The 24,982-nt window shown below is 42.6% G+C and overlaps 1 long non-coding RNA gene across 1 annotated transcript; it reads left to right on the top strand.

Moving 5' to 3' along the window:
- Window positions 1-12,990: 12,990 nt before the first annotated feature.
- LOC122811716 lies at window positions 12,991-23,082 on the top strand. Its single transcript, XR_006366281.1, has 4 exons — window positions 12,991-13,081; window positions 13,196-13,222; window positions 20,977-20,999; window positions 22,823-23,082. It is a non-coding gene; the product is annotated as an uncharacterized LOC122811716 (long non-coding RNA).
- The last annotated feature ends 1,900 nt before the right edge of the window (window positions 23,083-24,982 follow it).

Raw genomic sequence — 24,982 nt, 5'->3', positions numbered from 1 at the left:
ATTTATTGCATTCTGCGGTGGTACAGCGGTAGCGTTGTTACCTCACAGCAAGAGGTTCTCCCATTTGATTCTCAGCTTGCCTTAGGAGTGCCTTCTGTGTGGAGTCTGCACGTCCTCCCCTCAGTTGGGTAGAATTCGAAAGACATGCGTGCGTAAATGGGCATGCCTTCGTTAAAGGTTGGGCATCGAGCTGGCACCTCGGTGTTTCGTAAAAAATCTACTGTCAATCATTAGCGGAACGGAGTTTTGCTGTGGCGACCCCTTACCGGGAAAAAGCCGAAAGACAAACAACAACAACAACAACAACTAATTTGCATATTATAATAAAATCATTAACATGTGATGCCAACAGTGCAATTTCACCAGGATGCATGGTAGCACTACCTAAGCCTCTGAATTGGGCCTGACTCTGCACATCTCTTATTGCATAGTTTTCCTATAAAGCATTATGCTATTCGTTTCTCAGTCTTGGCCACAGTCAAGTAAATAAGCTAGCTAGATAAATAACAATAAATAAATAAATGCATGCAACATTTTATGCAGCTTCTCCTCAGTTCACCACTTGATGCATCATCAATGTAATTACAGTCTAGCCAATCAAAACTGATTTTCTGAATTTTGTGTGTAGGAGCCAGAGTTTGACAAAATGAGTCTCTGGTTCAGAAAACATGTACAGAGGCATAAAAAATGTATGAAAGAACAATCGCGAGACCTCAAAACTCTACAACAGCAAACTTTTGTGTGAAAAAGATACTGATCTCTTAATAGTGTCCATGTATTACTGATACTGCTCATGTAAACAATGATATCTTGAAACCGTGTGCAGAAAATTTAGAAATGCTGAGTCCACCTTTGCCTTCTGCTCACCGGCCACATTCCAGACCTGAAGGTTGCACATATTCTTTGAGAAAAGTCTGAGTATGTAGGACTTTGAACAGGACTTAGTCATGTAATCTTTGAAGTAAATTACATTATGCTTGCTTAATTTTTAATATAAAATAATTGCATAACGTAAAGTATATGTGTATATACAGTCAAACCTCTTAGCACAAAAAATCTGGACAAAGCCATAGATAATTGGGGGACAAAGTCCTGAAGATAGGGACACTTTTTAAAATATTGCCCATATAAACTTTGAAAGTTGATACAATGAAAGGTTATACATTAGCATGTTTTTTTTCCTGAAGAGTAAGAAATTTGAAACTCAAATGCCTGCCATTATTTTCTGACTTCAGTTCTCAATGATTTGCAGAAAATCAAAAAAATTACGAGATACAGACCAAAAATATGAGTAAAAAATCTGGAAAGCTGAGTATTGTGCATACTGTGCACACTAACACTTAGTCAGAATTAGCTGCTAATAAGGAAATACAAAGCACTAACATTTTCAGGTGACTCAGAAGTAGAGTTTCTTTTGCACACAAAATCATACTGTTAATTGTTTTTGTTTCACATAGTGTTGCTAAAAGCCGTGCTCTATGTATTCAACTGTATTATGGTAAAATGGAAACCTACAGTCATCACAGGTGAAAGGTAGCCACAGCACTGCATTAAGCCAGTGCAAAAGGTCTGGGTTCATTTTGTATAAAAACGGCCAAAATGTCATACAACTGTGATTACATTATTCTGTACTTTATAAGAATAATGGAAACAGTCTCCTAAAATATCAGCTCACATCATTTTTATTTTACATACATTTTTGCACACCAATCATGAACGTTATTTCGGAAAACCCCTCACAGATCTCTTTTACATCTTATTTGAACGTTAATCTTATTTGAACTGTATTTGCCGTAGCGTTGCTACATGCTCTGGTGTGCTGGCCTGCACTACAATTTGAATTGTATTTACTGCTGTTTTAGCTGCTTTTCTGTAACAAAAAAAAATCTAAGCTTGTTTCCTGCCTTTCCTGTAACTAGTCAAGTCCAGATACAGACTTGCTGTATCCAGGACTGTTGGCAAGCTTCTGAGCCCCCCAAGCCTTTCTTATCAGTGAGAGTGGTAAGCACTAGGTAGCCTATCTACCATGGGAAGAGTGGGTTTTGGCCCTGAAATTGTAGTTCATTGGCCATTTGGACAGTTTTTCCATCTCTTTCTACTTTCTGGTTAAAAGCCAGTTTTGCGTTTGGTCCCCACCTTTCCTATAACTAATGTAATCCAGGTACAGATTTTCTGTATCCAGGACTGTTGGTAAGCTTCTGATCCCCCCAAGCCCTTCTGTGTTGGAGAGAAGCCTTCTAGCTTATCAGTGGGAGTGGTAAGCACTAGGTAGCCTATCCTCCACGGGAAGAGTGAGTTTTGGCCCAGAAATTGTAGTTTATTTGGCTGTTTGGGCAATTTTCCATCTCTTTCAACTTGCTGGCATAAAAGCCTATGTTTGTACTTGTTCCCCGCCTTTCCTGTAACTAGTCTAGTCCAGGTACAGATTTGCTGTATTCTATGACTCTTTGTAAGCTTCTGAGACCCCCAAGCCTTTCTGTGTTGGAGGGAAGCCTTCTAGCTTATCAGTGGGAGTGGTAAGCATTAGGTAGCCTATCTACCATGAGAGGAGAGGTTCTTGGCTCAGAAATTGTAGTTTATTGACCATTTGGACAGTTTGTCTGTCTCTTTCAACTTTCTGGTTTAAAAGACCACATTTGCGCTTGTTTCCCATCTTTCCTGTAACTAACCTACTGGGTAGCACTAGAAAGCCTTAACTGATACAAGCCTTCTAGCTTAGGAGAGAGACTTTGGAGTGATTAAGTATCAGTTTTCTGTACTTTCTTGCTGTACTTAACTGTTTTCCTCCTAAATGCAGATTTCCCAGCATTTATTGTGATTTAAAAGCTTGTTTTTTTCCACATATTGTACTTATTTGACTGCATGCACTTTTAAAAAGTTGTTTTTTGTTTAAATAATTTAACTGTTCTAGGCTACACACTAAAGTGTGATAGCCTTTTCTGATCGTTTGTAGTCATTTAAAGCTGTTTTAAGTGTATTTTGTACTGTTTTTGCCTTATCTTTTCAAAAAAAAAAAAACAAAAAAAAAGTCCGTTTCCCACCTTTCTAATCTAGTATAGTCCAGTTTTCAGGCTAGTGCTGAATTCAGGGCTGTAATACTAGTTTCTGAGTTGCCCATACCTTACTTGGATAGAAGAAAGTTTCTCTGTTCACCTGTGAGAGAGGGGAGCTTTGATCAACTATCTGTCCCTGGAGGAGTGGTTCCAGCCCAGAAGTTAGTAGTTTATTGGCCATTTTGGGCTAATTTCTGTCTCTTTCATTTCCCTACTATAAAAACAGTGTTTGCAGGGTTTTGCTCACTGGGCAGTGCCGGTTAGCTACGGTTAAATTATTCCTGGCTCCACTAAGTCTCCTCTTCAGTTTTTCCCTTGAAACTAGTCTAACTCTCAACCTAAGCACTCAAAAAGCATCTTACAGCCCAGCACTTGCTCAGACCTAATAGCAAGCACTAATATACCCTGACACTGATTGCCCAGCAGGGCAAGGCTCTTTATTTACCCCTCACCAACCAAGTGACTAAGCAGCTCACCCTACTATTCAGGCATGACCAAAGGGCAACTTCAGGTGCACTCTCCAGTCCAGCTGGTGAATCTGGGTATCCTGAGGCAATGTTACAACTGCCTCATATAAACAGACAACCCTCTCCTCCTACCAAAAAACACTAACATATGCGAGAGATGCAATTATACAGCCAAACTGGAAGCTAAGCTGTCTCCACCCAAGACTGGAACAGACAGTCAAGAGGAGAAGGTTAACAAACCACAACTCCAGCCACACACAGACCTACTAAAACAGCACTGGCAAAAAATACACATAAATACACAAAATCATACTCGGAGGCTCTAAATAAAAACCTACAAAAGAATCAGAGACCTCCAAAGCAGACACCCAAACAAACTGCACTTCCCGTCACAAACCAGACAACACATAAAACACAAAATCAGTGTGCCGCACAATCACAGCCCTTAAGGCAAAATAACATACCTAACACACTAGTAATAGGTGACTCTAAAGTCAGGCACACTGATGTCCCACTCACTAGGCTGGACAAGCAGAAGGTTACTGTTAGCTGCCTGTCGGGAGACAGAATCCGCCACATAACACAAGCACTCAGGTCACTCCAGAACAAGTACAAAATTGACTCTGTCATTGTTCATGTTAGTGTGAATGACCTGAGACGTACCTCCCTGGACTACATGAAAAGAGACATGGAAGAGCTCTCTGATCATGTAGCCCAGGCTGGTATGACCCTGACCCTGAGTAGCATCCTGCCCTCACCAAGAATGATACCTCAGTATAAAGAAAAAATGATCAATTTCAACAATTGGCTAAGCTTCTGGTGTCATTCAAAGGGGATCCAGTGTCTGTCAGCCTGGGACGACATGCTCGACAAGCCACTTTGCTTTGCAAGAGACGGCTTGCACCTGTCACCCCTAGGCTTTCGAATACTGGCCAAGGCTCTTGCTGCCCCCATAGTGCCTTTTTTATGCAAAGCTCAAAAGTCAAACCCACCTCCGTAAACAGCACAATTACCAAAAAACTGAGGGCTATGCTACTCAACACCAGGAGTTTAAATCTCACAATGCACGCACTCGAAGCACTCCTCAGTGTGGCGAACGTTGACATCTGTGCAGTAACTGAAACCTGGTTCAAGGCTCCAGAGAGCACCCCAGCACTACCGGGCTACAACTCATACCACACGTTTTGGCCACAGAACACGGACCGAAACACAAAAGGAGGGGGTGTATCCATATTCATCAAGGATACCTACACCTCCAGGTTAGTGGCACAGCAAGATACCTCTGAGATCATCCATGTGCAACTAACATCGGGCAAATCTGCAATGCAAATTGTGGCCTGCTACAGATCACCCTCCATGACCCAGGACCTCCACTCCACCTTTCTGGAGACACTGGAAAACATGAAGGTCCTACCAAACTCCCTGATATTGGGCGATTTCAGTTACCCTACCATTCACTGGGAAAACTACTTGAGTACAAATTCCCAGGCCCAGCGCTTCCTGGAATTCATCAACTCAAAAGCCCTGGATCAGCTGGTAAACTCCTCTACCAGAGGTGAAAACATATTGGACCTGGTCATCACCAACATGGGCAACAGGTGGTCCACACCGGAGATCAACCCGTCACTGGTTAGATCAGACCATAAATTAATCATTCTGGATGTCCACACCCCACCACCACCCCCAACTAAGGAAACCACAGTAAAAAAACTTTTCTAAAGCAAACTTCACCTTACTTAAGACAGAGGTGACAAGTTTCACAGCCCCCATGCTAAAGGATAACGCTGCCCAAGATGCAGAAACCTTTACAAATGCACTCTATGACCACCTACAAGGATGCATGGATCATGCCATCCCTAGCAAAATCAAGACTTACTCCTCTAAAAAGAAACCAGTTTGGTGGACCCCTGCAATACACAGCCTATACAATAGAAGGAGGAAACAAGTTCAGAAAAAAAGCAAGTCCCAAGCAGGAAAGACATCCCTGATCAGAGGCCTCCAAAGCAGACACCCAAACAACTGCCACCTCATGACATAACACAAGCAACACATAGATCACAAAGACAGTGTGCAAATCAGTCACAGCCCTTAAGGCCAAACACAATGCCAGACACACTTGTCATAGGTGACTCCATAGTCAGACACCCTGACGTCCCACTCACCAGACTGAACAAGGAGAGGGTCACAGTAAGCTCCCTGTCGGGCGCTAGAATCCGCCACCAAACTGGAGGCTAAGCTCTCTCAACTCAGTACTGGCATAACCAGTCAGGAGGAGAAGGAAACCACACTCACTACAATTCCAGTCTCACATAGACCTACCACGACAGCAAACCAAACACATAATCACACAAAAACATACTCAGAGGCTGTAAATAAAGATCTGCCTAAGCAGCAGAGACCTCCAAAGCAGACACCCAAGCAACCGCTACCCTAAAACAAAACACATGCAACACATATCTCACAAAGCCAGTGTGCCGAACAGTCACAGCCCTTAAGGCTAAACAACACACCTGATACACTTGTAATAGGTGACTCTATTGTCAGGCACACTGACGTCCCGCTCACCAGACTGAACAAGGAGAAGGTCACGGTGAGCAGCCTGTCTGGCGCTAGGATCCGCCACATAACACAAGCACTCAGGTCACTCCAAGGCAAGTACAAATATGACTCAGTCATTGTCCATGCTGGTGTGAATGACCTGAGACGTACCTCCCTGGACTACATGAAAAGAGACATAGAGGAGCTCTCTGAGCATGTAGCCCAGGCTGGTATGACCCTGACCTTGAGTAGCATCTTACCCTCACCAAGAATGATGCCACAATATGAAGACAAGATGATCAATTTCAACAATTGGCTTAAGTATTGGTGTCATTCAAAGGGGATCCAATGCCTGTCAGCGTGGGATGATATGCACGACAAGCCACGATGCTTTGCTAGGGACGGCTTGCACCTGTCACCCCTGGGCTTTCGGATATTGGCAAAGGCTCTTGCTACCCCCATAGTGCCTTTTTTAGTCAAGGCTCAAAAGACAAACCCACCTCCATAGGTATCACAAGGGATAAGAAACTAAGAGTAATGCTACTCAACGCTAGAAGTCTAAACCTCAAGATGCACGCTTTCGAAACTCTCCTTAGCATGGAGAACATCGATATCTGTGCAGTAACAGAAACCTGGTTCAGGACTCGAGAGCACCCCAGCACTACCAGGTTATACCTCATACCATGCTTTTCGCCCCAAAACTTGGACCGAACCACAAAAGGAGGGGGAGTATCGATATTCATCAAAGATACCCACACCTCCAGGTTGGTGGCAAAGCACGAAGCATCAGAGACTATCCATGTGCAACTAAAAGTGGGTAAAACTGCCTTCCAGTTTATAGCCTGCTACAGACCACCCTCCCAAACCCAGGAACCCCACTCGGCCTTCCTGAGAACACTGGAAAATATGAAGGTCTCTCCGAACACCATTATATTGGGTGACTTCAACTACCCAAACATAGATTGGGAGCATTACTCTAGCTCCAACACCCTTGCCCAAAGGTTCCTAGAATTCATAAACTCAAATGCTATGGAACAACTTGTTACCACTCCCACAAGAGGGGAAAACATACTGGACCTGATCATCACCAACATGGGGACTCTATGCTCCAGACCAGAAGTGTATCCCTCACTGATCAGACCATAAACTGATCTCACTGGATATTCACATCCCGACCCCACCCCCTGCCCAGAAAACCACAGTGAAAAACTTCTCTAAAGCAAATTTCACACTCCTCAAAACCGAGGTGGAATCCTTCAAAGCCCCCGGGCCTGTGGAAAATATGGCCCAGGCCGCAGAATCCTTTATAAATGCATTCTATGAACACCTTCAGGAATGCATGGATCATGCAATCCCAAATAAAACCAAGACCCAATCCTCCAAAGGCAGACGACCTGTCTGGTGGACCCCAGCCATAAACAAACTATACAATAGAAGGAGGAAGCTACTACATGATAGAGCAAAATCCCAAAAAGGGAAGGCATCTCTGATCAGTATTAGCAAAAAACTAAGGGCACTCATAAAATTGTCAAAGGCCAGCTTCGAGAGAAAAATTGCACAGAACACTAAAGATAATCACAAGGCTTTCTTTAGTTATGTTAGGAACCTGGGTGGGAATTCACAGATATGCTCAGAATTAGTCCAAAATGACAAAAAATACACTGATCCCACAGACATTGCCAACATCCTAGCTGACAGGTTCAGCGCAAACTCCCCACCAAAAGGGCAAATATCTATCCCAGCAGAGTGCTGCCCCCCCGACATCTCAGATGCTCAGGTGGGAGCCGCCCTCTCCAAAGCAAAAACACAGCATCAATGGGACCAGACGGTGTCCCAGGCTGCGTCCTACATGAACTCCAAGAAGAGCTAAACCCAAACATAAAACTACTGTTCAATCTCAGCCTTACTACAGGATATGTACCCAAAGAGTGGCGTACAGCAACAGTGGTCCCTCTCCACAAAGGTGGTGCCTCAACGGACCCTGGAAACTATCGCCCCATAAGCCTGACTAGCTTGGTCTGCAAAGCTATGGAAAGGATCATTATGCACCTCATAAATAAAGATATTGGGGACCTACAGACACTGGATCCTACCCAGTTTGGCTTTGTTAAGGGCAGATCCTGCCTCTTAAACCTGGTTGACTTCTTTGAAACAGTCACCAAGGCCATTGATGAAGGGAAGGTGGTCCACACAGCCTATCTGGACCTCGCAAAAGCCTTCGATACAATACCCCACTCGGGCATTATAGATAAGCTCACCAGCTTAAATATAAACCCCTATGTCACCAGATGGGTTGCAAACTGGCTCAAGGACAGAACCCACATGGTTAGAATTGCTGGAGCCATGTCAGACTCCAAGCCGGTCACAAGCGGTGTCCCACAGGGCTCAGTCCTGGGCCCCCTCTTGTTCGGCATCTACTTTTCAGAAGTGCAGGCAAACATAGGAGGATTGTGGCTGACAAAGTTTGCAGATGACTGCAAACTGGGCTCCATAGTTGAAAATCCATCAGACACAGATATCCTTCAGACAGGTCTCATAGAAACGGATAACTGGTGCCAGAGCCATGGCCTTAAGCTAAACACCAAAAAATGTATAGTCATACCCTTTGGTAAAAACAAGGTAACCCCAAGTTACCACATAGGTGGCAATCCATTAAGCACAGAAGAGGTTATCAGGGACCTGGGGACCCAAGTTGACAGTAACCTTTCTTTTGACACTCACATTGCCAAAGTGGTTAGGAGGACCTTCTACATTGCCCACCTGATTATGAAGGGATTCACATCCAGATCAAGGGAGGTCATTGTTCCCTGTACTCTTCACTTATCAGACCAATGATTGAGTACAATGCCCCATTCAGAATGTATCTTACCCGACACCTGCAGCAATTGGAAAGACCCCAAAAGTTCCTCACCAAAAGGATAAAGGGGCTCAAAAATATGCCATATGCTGCCTGACTGAAGAAACTCCAGCTCTATTCAGTCGCATACCGTCTGCTCAGAGGTGACCTGTGCCTGACATACAAGGCCATGTCCAACCCGGAATTAATGGATATGCTCCACCTCAAAAAATCCAAATCCACAAGAGCAAGAGACTTAAACCTCAACACGGATATAAATAGGACGTGCTGGAGGGACAGATTCATCACCCAGAGACTCCTTATGCTGTGCAACAGAATCCCGGTCCATGTGAGACAGAGCACCTCGCTGGCTCTGTTCAAGAGGAATCTTGACCAGTGGATGGGAGATCGTAGGTTTACCCCGGGGATCATCTCTGTATCACTGCTGGACAGAGGCACGGCAAACTAATGGTTATAGTATTCTTCAACCTAAGGGGTGGTGAAAGCCACACAACTCTGGCTAGGCTTATAAATGCCCTAGGGCAGATAGCCTAGTATGAACCTATGAACCTATCAGTAAGAAACTGAGGTCCCTCATGAAATCATCCAAGGCTAACTTCGAAAGAAAAATAGCCAAGGATTCAAAAGATAACCACAAAGCCTTCTTTAGCTATGTTAAGAATCTAAGTGGCAACTCGCATATATGCACTGAACTAGTGCAAAATAGCACAAAATATACTGAACCTACTGATATTGCCAACATCCTGGCAGATAGATTCAGTGCATACTTCACCCCCCTCTCACCTCCAAAAGGGCCCACAACAATACCGGAAAAGTATAGTGTCCCAAAAATCACAGACGCGCAGGTGAAAACAACCCTTTCAAAAGCCAAAAACACAGCGTCATTGGGACCAGATGGTGTCCCAGGCTGCGTCTTGCACGAACTACAGAACGAACTAACCCCCCACCTAAACATGCTGTTGAACCTCAGCCTCTCCACAGGCTATGTGCCCATAGAATGGCACAGCAATGGTTATTCCTCTCCACAAAGGAGGGGTCACAACTGACCCTGGTAACTATAGCCCTATAAGCCTGACTAGCCTGGTCTGCAAGGTTATGGAGCGCCTCATCATGGAACTCATTAACAAACTCATTGGGAACCTCCAAACACTTGACCCAACCCAGTTCGGCTTTGTTAAGGGCAGATCATGCCTACTAAACCTGGTTGACTTCTTCAAGACAGTCACCAAGGTCATAGACGAGGGAAAGGGGGGTTCACACAGCCTACCTTGACTTTGCCAAGGCTTTCGACACCATTCCCCACTCAGGTATTACAGAAAAGCTCACCAGCCTGAACATAAACCACTACGTCACGAGATGGGTTGCCAACTGGCTTACAGACAGAACTCACACGGTAAGAATAGCGGGCTCCAGGTCCGACTCTAAACCAGTCACAAGTGGTGTCCCGCAAGGCTCGGTCCTGGGACCCCTACTGTTCAGCATATACTTCTCAGAAGTACAGGAAACACAGGGCCTTACTGAGACGGACACCTGGTGTCAAAGTCATGGCCTCAAGCTACATGCCAAAAAATGCATAGTCATCCCATTTGGGAAAAACAAAACACCCACGAATTACCACATAGGTGGCAGCCCCCTTAATACAGAAGAGGTAATAAGAGATCTAGGGACCCAGGTAGATAGCAATCTCTTCTTTGACAATCATATTGCCAAAGTAGTTAGAAAATCCTTCTATGTGGCCCATCTAATTACTAAAGTGTTCGCATCTAGAAATAAAGAGGTTATAGTGCCCCTCTACTTGTCACTCATTAGACCCATCATAGAGTACAATGCCCCATTTGGGATGTACCTCACAAGACAATTCCAACAGCTGGAAAGACCTTAAAAGTACCTCACCAAGAGGATTACTGGTCTCAAAAAAAGTTTGCAGATGACTGCAAACTAGGAGCCATAATCAAAACTCCTAACGATGTGGACAAACTACAAAAGGGCCTCACTGAGACAGATACCTGGTGTCAAAGCCATGGCCTGAAGCTCAATGCCAAAAAGTGTATTGCCATCCACTTTGGTAAAAACTCTGTACCCATGAACTACCACATAGCTGGTAGTCTACTTAATGCCAAAAATGTGATGAGACCTTGGGACACAGGTGTTCAGTAGTCTCTCCTTTGATAATCACATTGCCACGGTGGTCAGGAAATCCTTCTACATGGCTCATCTCATCACAAAAGGATTCTCATCCAGAAAAAAAGAGGTCATTGTTCCCCTCTACTCATCACTCATTAGACCCATTATAGAGTACAATGCCCCTTTTGGTATGTACCTCACAAGACATCTACAACAACTGGAAAGACCACAGAAATACCTCACAAAGAGGATTACTGGCCTCAAACAGATGCCCTACGCAGACTGTCTCAAAAAACTACAGCTTTACTCCATCGCATATCGCCTACTCAGGGGCAATCTCTGCCTAACATACAAAGCTATGTCAAACCCAGAGCTGTTGGACATGCTCCACTTAAAGAAATCCCAATCCGTCCGAGCTACATGCTCTAGGGACCTAAACCTTGTCACCACAATAAACAGAACATGCTGGAGGGATAGATTCCTGTTCCAGAGACTTCCCATACTCTGGAATAGACTACCTATCTATGTCAAACAGAGCTCCTCATTAGCACTCTTCAAGAAAAATCTTGATTATTGGATGGGAAATTCACCCCAAGGATCACTTCTGTGGCTCTGCTCGACAGGGGCACAGGAAAATAATTTTCTTGGGTGGCGAAAGCCAGGGTACATTTTTTGACTAGGCTTATATAGGCCCTAGGGCCAGTAGCCTAGTACCTACCTATGAACCTATGTCCTATGCAGCCCGACTGAAAAAACTCTGGCTGTACTCAGTGGCATATCGCTTACTCAGAGGTGATCTCTGCCTGACTTACAAAGCCATGTCCAACTCAGATAAACATTGCACGTAATGAGAGACTTAGGGACACAGGTGGACAGTGGTCTCACTTTCGATAACCACATTGCCACAACAGTCAGGAAATCCTTCTATATGGCACACCTCATCACTAAGAGCTTTTTATCCAGAAAAAAGGAGGTCATTGTCCCACTGTACTCATCCCTCATTAGACCCAATATAGAGTATAATGCTCCATTTGGTATGTACCTCACAAGACATCTGCAACAGCAGAAAAGGCCACAGAAATACCTCACTAAAACAATCACAGGCCTAAAGCAGATGCCATATGCTGACCGTCTAAAAAAACTCCAGCTATACTCTGTGGCTTATCGTCTACTCAGAGGCGATCTCTGCTTAACATACAAGGCCATATCAAACCCTGAGCTGTTGGACAAGCTCCACTTAAAGAAATCCCAATCCCTCAGAGCCACACGCTCCAGGGATCTAAACCTTGTCATCACAATGAACAAAACATGTTGGAGGGAGAGGTTCCTGATCCAGAGACTCCCCATACTGTGGAATAGACTGCCCATACATGTCAAGCAGAGCTCCTCCTTGGCCCTCTTCAAAAGGAACCTTGATGATTGGATGGGAGATAGGAAATTCACCCCGGGATCATGTCAGTCGCCCTGCTAGACAGGGGTCCAGAGAAGTAAATACTGTGGGAAGAAATATCCAGGGAATTGTTATGGCTAAGCTTGTATAGGCCTTAGTGCCGATAGCCTAGTACAAACCTATGTATTGATGGACATGCTCCACCTAAAGAAATCCAAGTCACTGCGAGCCACGCGCTCTAGTGAGCTAAACCTCGCCACAATAATAAATAGAACATGCTGGAGGGATAGATTCCTGTCACAGAGACTCCCCATGCTTTGGAACAAAATTCCAAATTACATCTGGCAGAGCCTCTCACTAACACTTTTCAAGAGAAACTTTGACGCGTAGATGGGTAACAGAAAATACACCCCTGGGATCAATTGGCTCTGCTTGACAGAGGATCAGTGGGGCGGCGAAAGCCGACACACTCTGGCTAGGCTTACAATGCCCTCGAACAGATAGCCTAGTACTACCTATGAACCTAAAAACACAATAAAACTACAAAAAAGTCGCATACAACTTAAGCGGAAGTGACGTTTACGTATAGGTTTTAAATTCTCACTCCGCCTCTTCAACTTCCTTTCAGTTCCGTGTATTTTTTTGCGAGCAGGTTGGTTACGTCTAACTGTGTAGAAGTTTATAGAAAAAAGCAATCCGTTTTAATCTTATAATTTTATTTCACATCGGAACGAGTTAGTAACGAATTTGTATTGTCTGTTTACAGGGTCATCTTTTGAAGATGCGTGCCAAGGTAAGAAACAAAGTAGACGATGAAAACTCGAAAAAATGTAGAGGCCTGTAGAACCAGTGGTTATTATGTATCCACTTGCAAGTGGATGGTTGGTAAGCAGTAAAATGTACACGTTCTTGCACATTGAGGTCTTCGGTGCGAGATGTTTTTTTTTTGTTGTTAGCTGGTGCGATCGTTATTTTTGAGTATGTGTTGGATAGTGCGTGTATGCGGGGTTTGCTGTTAATCATGGTAATGTTAACGGCATATTAATTCTCTTCAAGCGGTTGCCTTTCAGTCGTTTAGTCGTCTTTGTAGTTGACTTGTTTATCGCATTAATGTCTCCCTAACATGTTTAGTTTTAACTTTTTTTATTTGGGTAGAAGCTGCAGTGACAAAGCGTCATGTATGTGTTTTTTTTTTGAGTACGCATGACTTTTCAGACCAGGTTTTAATGAATGGTTTAGGTATAGTGACACGCGTTGACCCTCTTATTTATTCTTCGTACTTCTGAATTTGTTTAGGATGTCTACTTTGGCCATAAGGAAAGTCTTGCGTAGACCGACTCAGTCCTGTCACTAGCCTTACGATAAGTGTAAGATGGCCTGTCCTGGTGTGCGAGGTATTTTCTCATCCAATGCGAATAGCTGTGCTATGCGTCTGCGAGTTCTATGGTATTATAAATACTTGGACTAGGGGGTCTAAACCTCAACATAATAATTTGCATTAAATGGGAAAGGAGCTTTTTGCAGAAAAGCTTCCATTAAAGGTATTTTTTATCCCGCATTCAAACAACTTAGATCTCTGGATGGGGAAACATAAATTTACTTGGTGATCCCTGGATTACTATTAGTTAAATGCTTTGTCCCATGCATATGGGGGTAGGGTTTCCCTTTATTCTTAAAATGAAGGTAGTATAAGTTGTGAATTTTGCGGCCACGGGATTGGCAAGAGTAATCTGTAGCCAAATGAGTTGTTGCCTAAGAAAATAGGCCTCTAAGGATGCCAATACTCCTTTACTAATTATGAAAGGTAAAATGTTCTGTTCCCTGGATTTTTGTTGATAATGCTGAGGTTGTAATGTGCGACCAGCCTACAAGGAAATCTGTTATGAATGCATAGGAATGCTGACATTTTATTTTAAAATGTATTGGTGTGTATGATTAAAGCGCTGCATCAGAAGCAGTTTTATATTTCATTGGTCTCAACACTTTTTGGTATTACTGTTAGGTTATTTACATTTTGAAGGTTATTTACAATTAGACAAAGTAAGTCAATGTAAGCAGTCCGATGTTATAAATAAAGCAATTCATGTATTTAGAATTATTTGGCTAAGGTGTTTCACTTTGTATGTTGGAAACGTGTAGACATCCCTGTGAAGTTAAGCTTGTATTGTCCTCCACATGCCCGAGCTATAAATTCATAACTCTACTGACCAGTGAATGGAACTCGTGTCAAGGCAGTAACTTGTTTATGTATTCTTTCACCATGTTCTAGTAGGCTAGTGATCTTTTCATGGGAGATTTGTGTGTACTTGATAGGAAAACTTTGGCTAGGGCGCCAGCCCCTCACCTGTCCAGATTTCTCATTTTTAGTCTGTCAATTGTTTTTCTGGACAGTCATTGGCAAAGAATGTCAGACATTTGAGTTTCAGACTTAATATTCTTATAGGTTCATAGGTGTACACTAGGTTAATGGCCCTGGAGCCTTTACAAGCCTAGCCCATAGGATTCTTCAGAGAATTTTTGAGCTAAAACCTGTTCTATCAATTTTCGAAGTTTGTAATAGTATTAAATGTTGCCCTGTTTTGGGGCCTTTGTCCCTATTTGTGGCATTGTCCAGATTTCTTGTTCTAAGAGGTTGAGGTGGCTTCTGTCCACTGGAGCTGCCACCAATTCAGGCAGATCTGGTCTGGTAAATGAAATCAGTGCGGTTATACCCGACCCCAAACTGGTTCACATGAACATGTTGTCTTCATTTAAGGCAGTAACTCACCCTGGTATCCAGTGTTCAGGTTTGAGAATAGTGGGAATGGCTCACCTTGGGTGGTCTGTACTATACGTTTTCATGTGTGCTTGAAACTCTGGTGTGCACAGAATAAAATGCTACATGTGGTTGTCTTTTTAAATATCAAAAGTGGAGAATGTGCAAGCACCCACCAAAAAAAGTGCAGTAATTTGTCTTGGAACAGGTTTGTGCATGTAATTTGTGGGTTACAAATGTGTGATCAGTTGTTGCTTTCACACTGGTTCAGTAATTTTTGGCGCAAAATGGAATAAATGCAGATTGCAAAAAGCTAGTGTGGCTGTCATCTGCTAACAGTAAGGTGTAGCTGATATGGTACAGTATGTCAGTTGTCACTTCTGTGCATGTACATTGGGGATACATTGGGTGGTACTTGCTATTGTGCATCCAAAGGACCAACATTGACTGCCAAGGTCGCATCTAAAAAGTTCATGCTGAAGTGGGTCAAGTGTCCCCAGTCAACTAGTCAGTGGCATGGAGGGAAACCTTACTGTTTAGAAACTTCTCTGGCACAAGAATCCTGCACATGTCTGAGATTTCTGACATATTTCTACTTAAAAGGGATTCAAAACTTGGTTTTAAAGACAGTGTTTAAAACGTGCGGCAGTTTTATAATGCTAATCAAATAGAATGCCTCACTGGGGAGATTGCTGGCATTTAAATGTGTGGCGGCCATCATTTCATGTTGCAGCTTTGTACTGCTTTATTCCAGAAAACAGTTGAATTTAAGTGAGGAACCAACTTGCTGTTTTTAAAGTAGTAATATGTAAGGAATATACATCGATATACAGTTACCAGTCCATTTTTAAGTAGAAATGGTTGAAGCTGGTAGGGGAGGGTGAGCATGCCCAGGGACAGGACACTGAATGCTACAACTGTTAGGGGCTGGGCAGTAACAGATGTGCACATCAGTAGTTGGAGACTTGCTGCTTAAAACATTGCGTATTTGTGAGGGTTAAGTAATTTTAAATGCTAACTTTCTGCTTTGTGGTCTAAAGGTAGATATTGTAATGTAACCCTAAACTAAGGTTGCTTATTAGTATTTGGTATTTTTTGTAGTGTCAGGGTTGTATAATAGGACTGCACACCCTCATTTTCAGAGGACTGACTTTTTGGGTTTGCTGTAGCACTTCGAGTTACTCCAATTGTCACTGCAGCTTTCATATAGTGACCAAAAACAACTGTATCCTTGGGAAGTTCAGTAGCATAGAAATGTTGCAGAAAGTGAAGTGGCAAAGTCACACTAATTGATATTTTGAGAGTAAAATATTCTGAGATGAGAATGTGCTAAGATGCCCTGAGCTGGTGTCTGAACATGTAGTGGTACTGTTAGGGAAAGGGTGCTGTGTGCTAACCTAACCATACAAAAGTAGTTTGTCCAAAATTTGTACAGCTGTCCTTTATGCTTACTATTCTGACAATCATTGGGCAACGGTAATTTACGTGACAAATGCTGTTTGCATTTGCAACATTGTACCATGTGTAACATGTTGCTTGACCAAATCTTATGCTTATAATTTAACGGTGGTGCAGTGGAAGCTTTTTTGCCTCACAGCAAGAGGTTCTCCCGTTCAATTCTCTGCTGGAGTGCTGGGAGTGTCTTCTGTGTGGTCTGCATGTCCTCTCCGCGGTTGGGTGACATTCGAAAGGCATGCGTAAATGGGCATGCCTTCGTTGAAGGTTGGACGTCGAGCTGGCACCTCTGCGTTCGTGAAAATCTACTGCCAATCATTAGTGGGCTGGAGTTCCGCTGTGGCAACCCCTAACCGGGAAAAGCCGAAAGACAACATCCGAGTGATGCCTCCAGAGCCGCATATGCAGTTAACTCCATTTGATACCTCTAGGCATCAAATATTGCTTGTTTATATTTGCATGAATAATTCCACAACTGTGTTCTGCACAAAGTTTTAAGCTTTCATCTTAAAGCTTACACAGTGGAAAACTCCACTATTAATTTGGTCTTAGTGTAGATAAATGGATGTTAACTGCTTTTGATATTAATTTATATAGATGTCATTTCCCATTTTTCTAAATATCTCAACCAAGTGGTGCAGGACTCCTTAGTCTTGTAGCCTTGTATGGAATGCTCTCAGCTCTATGAATAAAATGCTGCTGAGTGTAACTTGAGTTGAGAGATTGTAAGCTGTTTACAAAATATTACAAATGTGTTTCCTGTGACTCTAAAATGTGGCTTAAGACTTAGAACCTAAACAATACTACCACTGTATAGGTTGTGCTGAAGTTTGCTGTGTATACTTTATAATCACACTGGTTCCAGAAATATGAACATTTGTTTGAAATGAGGACATAGTTTGGTTGTCAAAGGTTTTGGACTCTGCCTGTTGGAAGTTGCAGTGCATACTTCTGAGCTCCAAGTGAATGAGTTAAGCAGTGCAGTTGCTTCATTTATGAAAGAGGTAAGAATTGAAAATATTGAATTGCTTTATGCTTGACCTTTTCACTACCTCTCCCAGCTAGCTTGCCCTTCCCTACCTCTTCTGACAATACCCGGACGCCCCTCCCCTTTGTCACCTAAGCTGGCCTGACTTGGACAGATGGTTGAAATTCATCACTCTGGTTTTCACTGGCCGTTAGGAAACTGAAACTAGGTAAGAGATTACTGTGATTTCACTTTTCCTTACTACTTCAGTTGTGCAGACTTCTGTGTAATCGTAGGAGGTGAGGGGGCATTTGTGAGTTCACAGGGCAGCTAAATGTTCAGTCATTACTATGCATTGTTGGGGGGGGGGTTGATTGGTAGCCAGCTAAAGTTCTTACTGAGACATCGGGGGAGTATTGGCTATGTGTGAAGTAAAGGGGCAGTTACACCTATGGCTTGCTTGGACGTGTGTACTTAAGCAGGAGTAGTACATTGTGCAGCCTCAGTCAAAATTTCTAAACCCTCTCAGAAGGGGACATTGTCTAGTGGTTCAGTGTGCAAAAAGTGCTGAAGCTAATGCACTGCCATTGAAGTGACAACCCATGGTTTGTCTCTTATGTTCTTTGCATTTCACAGTTTCTCTAATGCAAAACATTTGAAGCTAGTAATCCTTCACGTTCTGTTCTCAAACTCTTGAGTCCAAAAGTGAGGTTTTCGAGTACTTTTAAGTGGTGTTGCTGCCTCGGTGACATTTTGTATTAGTTTGGAGATTGTGCAACTTGTGCAGACTGCAGTAGTGGGATCATGCATCCATTGTGGTTTCTACACTAAAATAGTAACAAGATTAGACACTTCTGATATCCCGACAAAAACTTCACGTCTCTAATTGTTACGACTGCAAAGTATTTCAGGTAGATGTTTATTTTCAGTAGTGTTTGCACTGATTTCTTTGAGCTTCTTGTTTAAAACCTCACCCTTTCAGTCAGTGATGTCGCCCTTCCAAGTGATAACTGTACCACAATAGTGCCAAACAGTTTTTTGAAAAGCAGGTTTAACTATGTTGTGTGACTTGCCACCAGTTACTTAGTTTGCACAAGAGCCAAAACACACCCCCATGTGCGCATTGGAAGTCTGCGTTACAGCAACTGTAATCTTGGCTGATGATTCCAGCTTTCATCAGTCAAAATGGCCCTTTAATGTCATACTTACCTTATGTGACGGTGGCTCCTTATGAATTGTACTTTTTTCTTGGAGACTCGTGGTCCCTTTTGAATTAGTACTTCAGTGTAGTATTTTTTTTCCCTTGGAAGATGCTTGTTTTCTCTGCCTGAAGAACTTTCAAGCTTTTGTGTCTTGAGGGTCATCTTATCAAGGCAGTGCTCTCCATGCTTAACTATGGCTGTACAGTTTAGTTTGTCTAATTCTAAACACTGAATTACTATAACATAATAATTTCTACGATTCCAAGTTGGTTTAGCAGGTTTCCTTACTCATGAGAGATTCTCCCACCCAGCCTTAGCAGTTGTTCATTAGAGATTTGTCCAGTTATACTCGCAAAGTACCAAGTTGAAACTAGTTGGATTTTAAACTATCCCTTTGAGCTGCTGTTCTTAGGGGTATTTCGGCCCATGATTTCCCATCAGGAGGAACTTGGGGTGCCATCCTCTAGTTTATGGGAGGATGGGTCCAGCTCCATCATATACAGGTAAATATGCATGCTGTGCAACTAAACTAGTTGGTTCTTGTTCCTTGTCTATCTTTAATTCTTCTTTAGTAATACAAAGAGCCTGTTGGTCTCCCTAATAAAGATACTTTTAATCAGCACAGGCTCTGTCATATCAACATCTTCTAGACTCTGTAGGGGTTTCTAGAATTTTTGAGCTGTGAAGAGTCCAGTTACCTATTCCTTCACAAAACAGTGGTTCATGTGCTGTGTATCCTTCCCAGAACAAATTCCAGTACACACCAAGCAGAGTAGCACTATTGCCACTACCGGGGAATACATACAATTGGATGCACAACCTCAACCTTCCCTCACCCAGTGTCTTGTATTGCTTTGCTCAAGGCTGTAAAGGGTTGACTAGGTGTTATTGGTAGGCTTGTGGTCTCTAAACTGCCTAGTTACTTGCCTATGACTGCCTCAGGTTTGGAAAGAACTGTTGTGAATTATGGAGTAGTCCAAAAACCTTTGTCTGGGGGTCATGGGCCCACTGCTGCACATGTATATTATGCAGCTATCGTTTATATTTACCACTTGGGCTTTAGTACGTTGAAAAGTAATATGCATACTCAAGTAGATTGCTAACAGATATTTGTAGTATTAAAGATGTGAGGTCTGTGTACTAGGGTGATTACTTGCATCACAACATGTATTGTGAACTTATTGATGTGCAGTTTCCTGAAGTAACCCTAAGGCTGTTTCTTGCACCATTGAGTGTAGACTTTGGCAGTAGTAATTTATAGGAGTAGCCTACGCTTTCTTTTTGATATTAAGCTGTCCTTCCACTTCAAACGGGTGTTCATACCCTTTGGAACCATAGATTAAAAATGTCAACATCAAAACTTTTCAGCACAAACTATTTTTATAGTGGTAATTCTTTGTAAACTTCGTTTCTGCAACCAACTCAAATTGCACACATTGTCGGCAGCATTTTGTTCATTCACCTAGGGCTTTCTTATAAGGTCAAGCAGTTTTTTCCACCACTGTTTAGAGACCTAAAATTTGACTGGTGCAGGTAAGATTTATTCATACATTTAGAAAGGTGAGATGTGTAATCTGTGAGCTTTACATTGAAATGCATGAATTTGGAATTAATGCAGTTTGTCTAGCTGCATCAGTAGGATGTAACTGCAGAACAATCTGGAGGCATCACTAGTGTGTGAGGGAAGCAATGTCTGTTACTGCAGCTTCACCTGGGGGATTACAATTTAATGTCGGAACTGTTTTGCAAGGAGACTGGCATAGCCCCAATCATGTAGACCCGTTGTCTCTGCTAACCTGGGGAGCCCATACTCTGGGGAAAGTTTAATAACCTGTTGAAGTAGGCTTACATTCACTGCTTCAGAAAGGAATTGGTTGGATCAGATACTGAACATTCTGGGGGTTATAGTCACACGCCCATCTCTACCATATTTCACCCCAATAAATGCTTGGAAGGCCTGGCCTACCTTGAATAGTTATGCCAAGAGTTGGGTGGTGTGCAGCCTTTGTGTTTTGCCCTGTTTGCCGAAGGGGTACCACGTTAGTATTCAGTGCAAAAAGTTTGGAAACATTACTTTGGCCTTTTGTCTAATTTGTGCATTCTTGAGATTTATATGGTACTCGGTGCTTGTTGCTCAATAAATGCTAATTTTTTTCTTTACTTTGCAGTGGCGAAAGAAGCGTATGCGAAGGTATGTAATTTTCCCCTCACTCTAGTATAATTTGTGTTCAGGTTGAATTGTGTTAATTTGCTTCAAATTGGTTGGCAACTTGCAAGCAGCTTTTTATAGTTTTCACCACTATTTTAATGTTCATTTAGCTTTCATTTACTTTCTATGTTCTCAAGTTAAGATGTGTTCCCCCCCAACAAGCTAATTGTCCTCTTCACTATCGTTTCAGTCATTAGTGGCACATACTGGTCTGGATTTTTCTCAGTTTTTCTGTGCACTGCGAAACTGCTGTAACTATAAAATTCAGTGTTTATTTGAACGTAGTGGCTAAATTTGTGCACATGTAAGAATTGCACCCTCAGCTGTACCAGTTGTGACAAAGGCCACTGCTCAGTCAAAATACAGGGTGAAGATTTTGACTTGGGAGTATGATGTACAAATGCGTGGTAGGGTGGATTAGGAGTTGCGCTAAGACTGGCCAATTTAGCCCTTGGGATTGGATGCTTGGCCAATTTAGCCCTTACTTGGGATTGGATGCTTGGGGCAAGTTAAAAGCGAGTCAACACCACTTTTGCTGTACCTGCTAGGTCTGTGAAATATTTAGTGATTCCCTTTAGCTTATTTTCCTTTGATGTATCCCTTAACAGCATTATGGTGCTGAACATTGCAGTGAGGAAAATACGGATCATTGTGTAGCAGAAGTTGTAATGGGGCTTTCTGCACAAGTCATATTGCACTTTTATAAAACACGGTCTCTAATGGGAATGGATTCCCATCAGTGTTAAATTTTTTTATACCACTGTCCACTACCTAGCTACTTTTCAATCAATCTTGTCCCTTAATTTTCATTTTACATTCCCATTTTCCCTTCACTTTTTCTACAGTCCTAGTCATTTTCTTTACCATAGTGTAAAACTGCAGACAGACTTTATCCTGCCACTTTTTCTAGAATTTTTTTTTCTCTAGCATGTTGATGCTGCCACTAACCAGGATGATGTCTTCATTTTGGACACTAGTACATAACAGCTGCATCAGCCTGGTCACTTCATGCTTAGATCACACTGGAATTTACTAATTCAGATGCAGTTTTCCTCTTCGCTTGCTTGAAGGCAGAGCTTCATGTGTACTTTGAACCACATAGATGTTTGTAGGACACTTTCATTTCCTTAAAGGAACAGGGTACAGAAGCCATGGGTAATAGCTTACAAATGATGTCTTACTGTAAGTGCAGAATAGAGCTTGCTATATGAAAGTTGCTTCTGGAGCATTTAGATTGAGATAGACCACTTTCCTTTGAGGTCTGTTTTGAGGTCTCTATCAGTAAATGTAGCATTTAGCGTCCTTAGATTTTCTGTTACCTTTCATATAAACTGTTCTGGAGAATTTTGAAGTGATGCAAGTGGTCGCGTGTGTTAGTCTACTATTGACTTGTCCTGCTGATAGTGTCTTGGATATGTTTGCACCCCTCTTAACAAGAAGACTTCACTCTTGACAGATTTGTGGAAGATGATTATTTTTGGCAAATACCTAAAATTCGCTGTGGGTGGGCAAATTTAAGTGCCAATTGTGAACTGTGCTGTTCCCACCCTGACACATGTACATGTTTCATTCTACTTGCAAGGAGTAGCGTGGGACTTGTGTGGGGGAAGTCTTTCGAGGATGCATTGCCAAACCTGCAGCCGAATAGCAGTCACCCTAATGGCCTAACTGAGTAATCAGTAGTGGCAACCTTTTTTAGTTGCACTGTTTTGTACTGTGGCATTATAGTTTGTGCTAATAGCTTTCTTCGTGTTTATATTTCCCCATTTTTTACAGTGGTGTAAAACTAATTTTTCTTTAAACAGGCTTAAGCGAAAAAGAAGAAAGATGAGGCAGAGGTCCAAGTAGACTGTTTACTGCTACTGAAGGCGTAATTTTAAATACTGAAGCATCTGGAAAAGCGCATGACACCTTACACTGGACAAGCCTGTAGTCTTTAAGATTGCATCTTCAAATGGTCTCGAATGGATGAAATATTGGCTGCCTTTGGTGACTAAGCTTTTGTGAAGCTCTGGATTTTTATGTACGTCGTTTAGTAGCTGGCAATAAAGTAATTTGAAACTGATTTTTGTTAATTGAATTTTCATTTAGTTTGTGAAATTTATCCTTGTCCGAAAGGCTAAAACCTGTTAATGTCACCATGTGTTTAGGAAAACAAGTAAATAACGTCAGCTTAATTGGGTGTGCAAAGGCTTTTCTTGATGTAGCCATTGATAATCTCAGTGGTGGTTTATTCCTATGCAGAAGATGACAGGTGCAGGTTTTTGTTTGCAGTGTTGATTGTGTAATTTTCCCATGTAGCTCTTTAATGCTACTTGGCCTGGCCCTGTTTAAGAATTAAATTTGTTGGCAGAGTGGCTTACACAGGTTTAATTTTCTGCATTTGTGTGGTTATGCTGTGTGTCCCTGTGTTGGTGCCACATGGTATGACTTAACTTGCAGCCCTTTCTCCCTTATGGTGCTTCTCTGTACATTTTCCCAGTGCATGGGTTTGGTGTAAACTTCGTCTTCATAAGTCTTGCTCTTCAGGTCCCTTTTTCAAGCTTCATTTTTTAATGTCAGTAGTTCTTTATGGAAACCTTTCTTTGCAGTGGGATGCAGTCTAGCTTCACAGCTATCCTCCCCCAAAATGAGTACTGTGGAACCTTTAAATGAGTTCTGTTATGTTGTATATCAGGCAACCTTGAGTACCAAAATCTCAGCTGGTGGCACTGCTTTCCAGGCAGTCTACTAACAGGTGGTTTTCTGTTGGGTTCTTGACTAATGTCTGGGAACTAGGTGCTTTTGAATTGTGCCACCTTCGTACACTAGCACAGAAAATTTCTTGGATGTGGGGCACCTGTAGCAGCAAGTTGCAGTCAGATGTTTTCCTGTTTGGTCTTTGCCAGAGCTTTTTTGGGGTAGTCTGGCTGATAAGTAAAAGGCAGTTGCCTAAGTGCAATGGAAGGAGGTAGGGGAATTGTGGCAGGGTCTGGATTGAATTTCATAATTTCATTAGGGTACATGGGTGAGGTAAAGATGTGATATGCAGAGCAGTTATGTTATATAGGCTGCATAGGGAAAGTGTTGGAGAAGCAGTTTTAAGGAAAAACTCAAATTTCACTTAGAAGTTTGCCAGTTTCCCTTTTGGTGCAGGTGAAAGCAGAGTGCATTTATCCATGTAAAGTGTTGGTAGAGAAGGCATGCTGTATTTGAAAGTACTGGGCAATGACATTTTATTGCTTGGGTGCCTGACTGTAGCAATTGTAATCTTACTGTGATCTTGGTGATTTCAGGCTAGGTGACAAAGCAAGACTGTGTTTTTTATGATTTACCCCAGCGGGGTAGTGTGCATATGGAGACGTAATGATGGTTCACTGAACCTGTTTGCTTTCAGGGTATTTTAATGCAGATACTTGGAACCTTTGGGCTAGGGTGTTAGGGCTAGAATGATGTACCCAATCTGTTTGGGTAGTTGAAGTCTCCCAGTATGATGGTATTTTGTGATGCATTCATATCCTCCAATGTCTTCAGGAAGGCTGAGTGGGGTTCCTAATATTGGGAGGGTGGTCTGTAACATGCTACCAGTTGTAAAGCAGTTTTGCCTATGGTTAGTTGCACCTGTATGGTCTCTGATGCTTCATGTGTTGCTACTAACCTGGAGGTGTGGGTGTCCTTGAATATGGACACTCCCCCTCTCTGTGGTTCGGCCTGGGTTTTGTGGGCTGAAAAGCATGATACGAGGTATAGCCTGGTAGTGCTGGGGTGCTCTCAGGAGCCTTGAACCAGGTTTCAGTTACTGCACTGACGTCTATGTTCTCCATGCTGAGGAGTGCATCGAGTGCCTGCATGTTGAGATTTAGACTTCTGGCCTTGAGCAGCATTACCCTTAGTTTTTTTCCATTTTGTTTTTTCTAAGGAGGTGGTTTTGTCTTTTGAGCCTTGCCTAAAGAGTGGCATGTGCCTTAGCCAATATCCGGAAGCCT

The sequence above is a fragment of the Protopterus annectens genome, chromosome 9.part0, assembly GCF_019279795.1.
Source record: "Protopterus annectens isolate FY-2018-M chromosome 9.part0, PAN1.0, whole genome shotgun sequence".
NCBI lineage: Eukaryota > Metazoa > Chordata > Ceratodontiformes > Protopteridae > Protopterus > Protopterus annectens.
The sequence above is the reverse complement of the archived record's forward strand: the minus strand, read 5'-3'. Positions and strand labels throughout refer to the sequence as shown.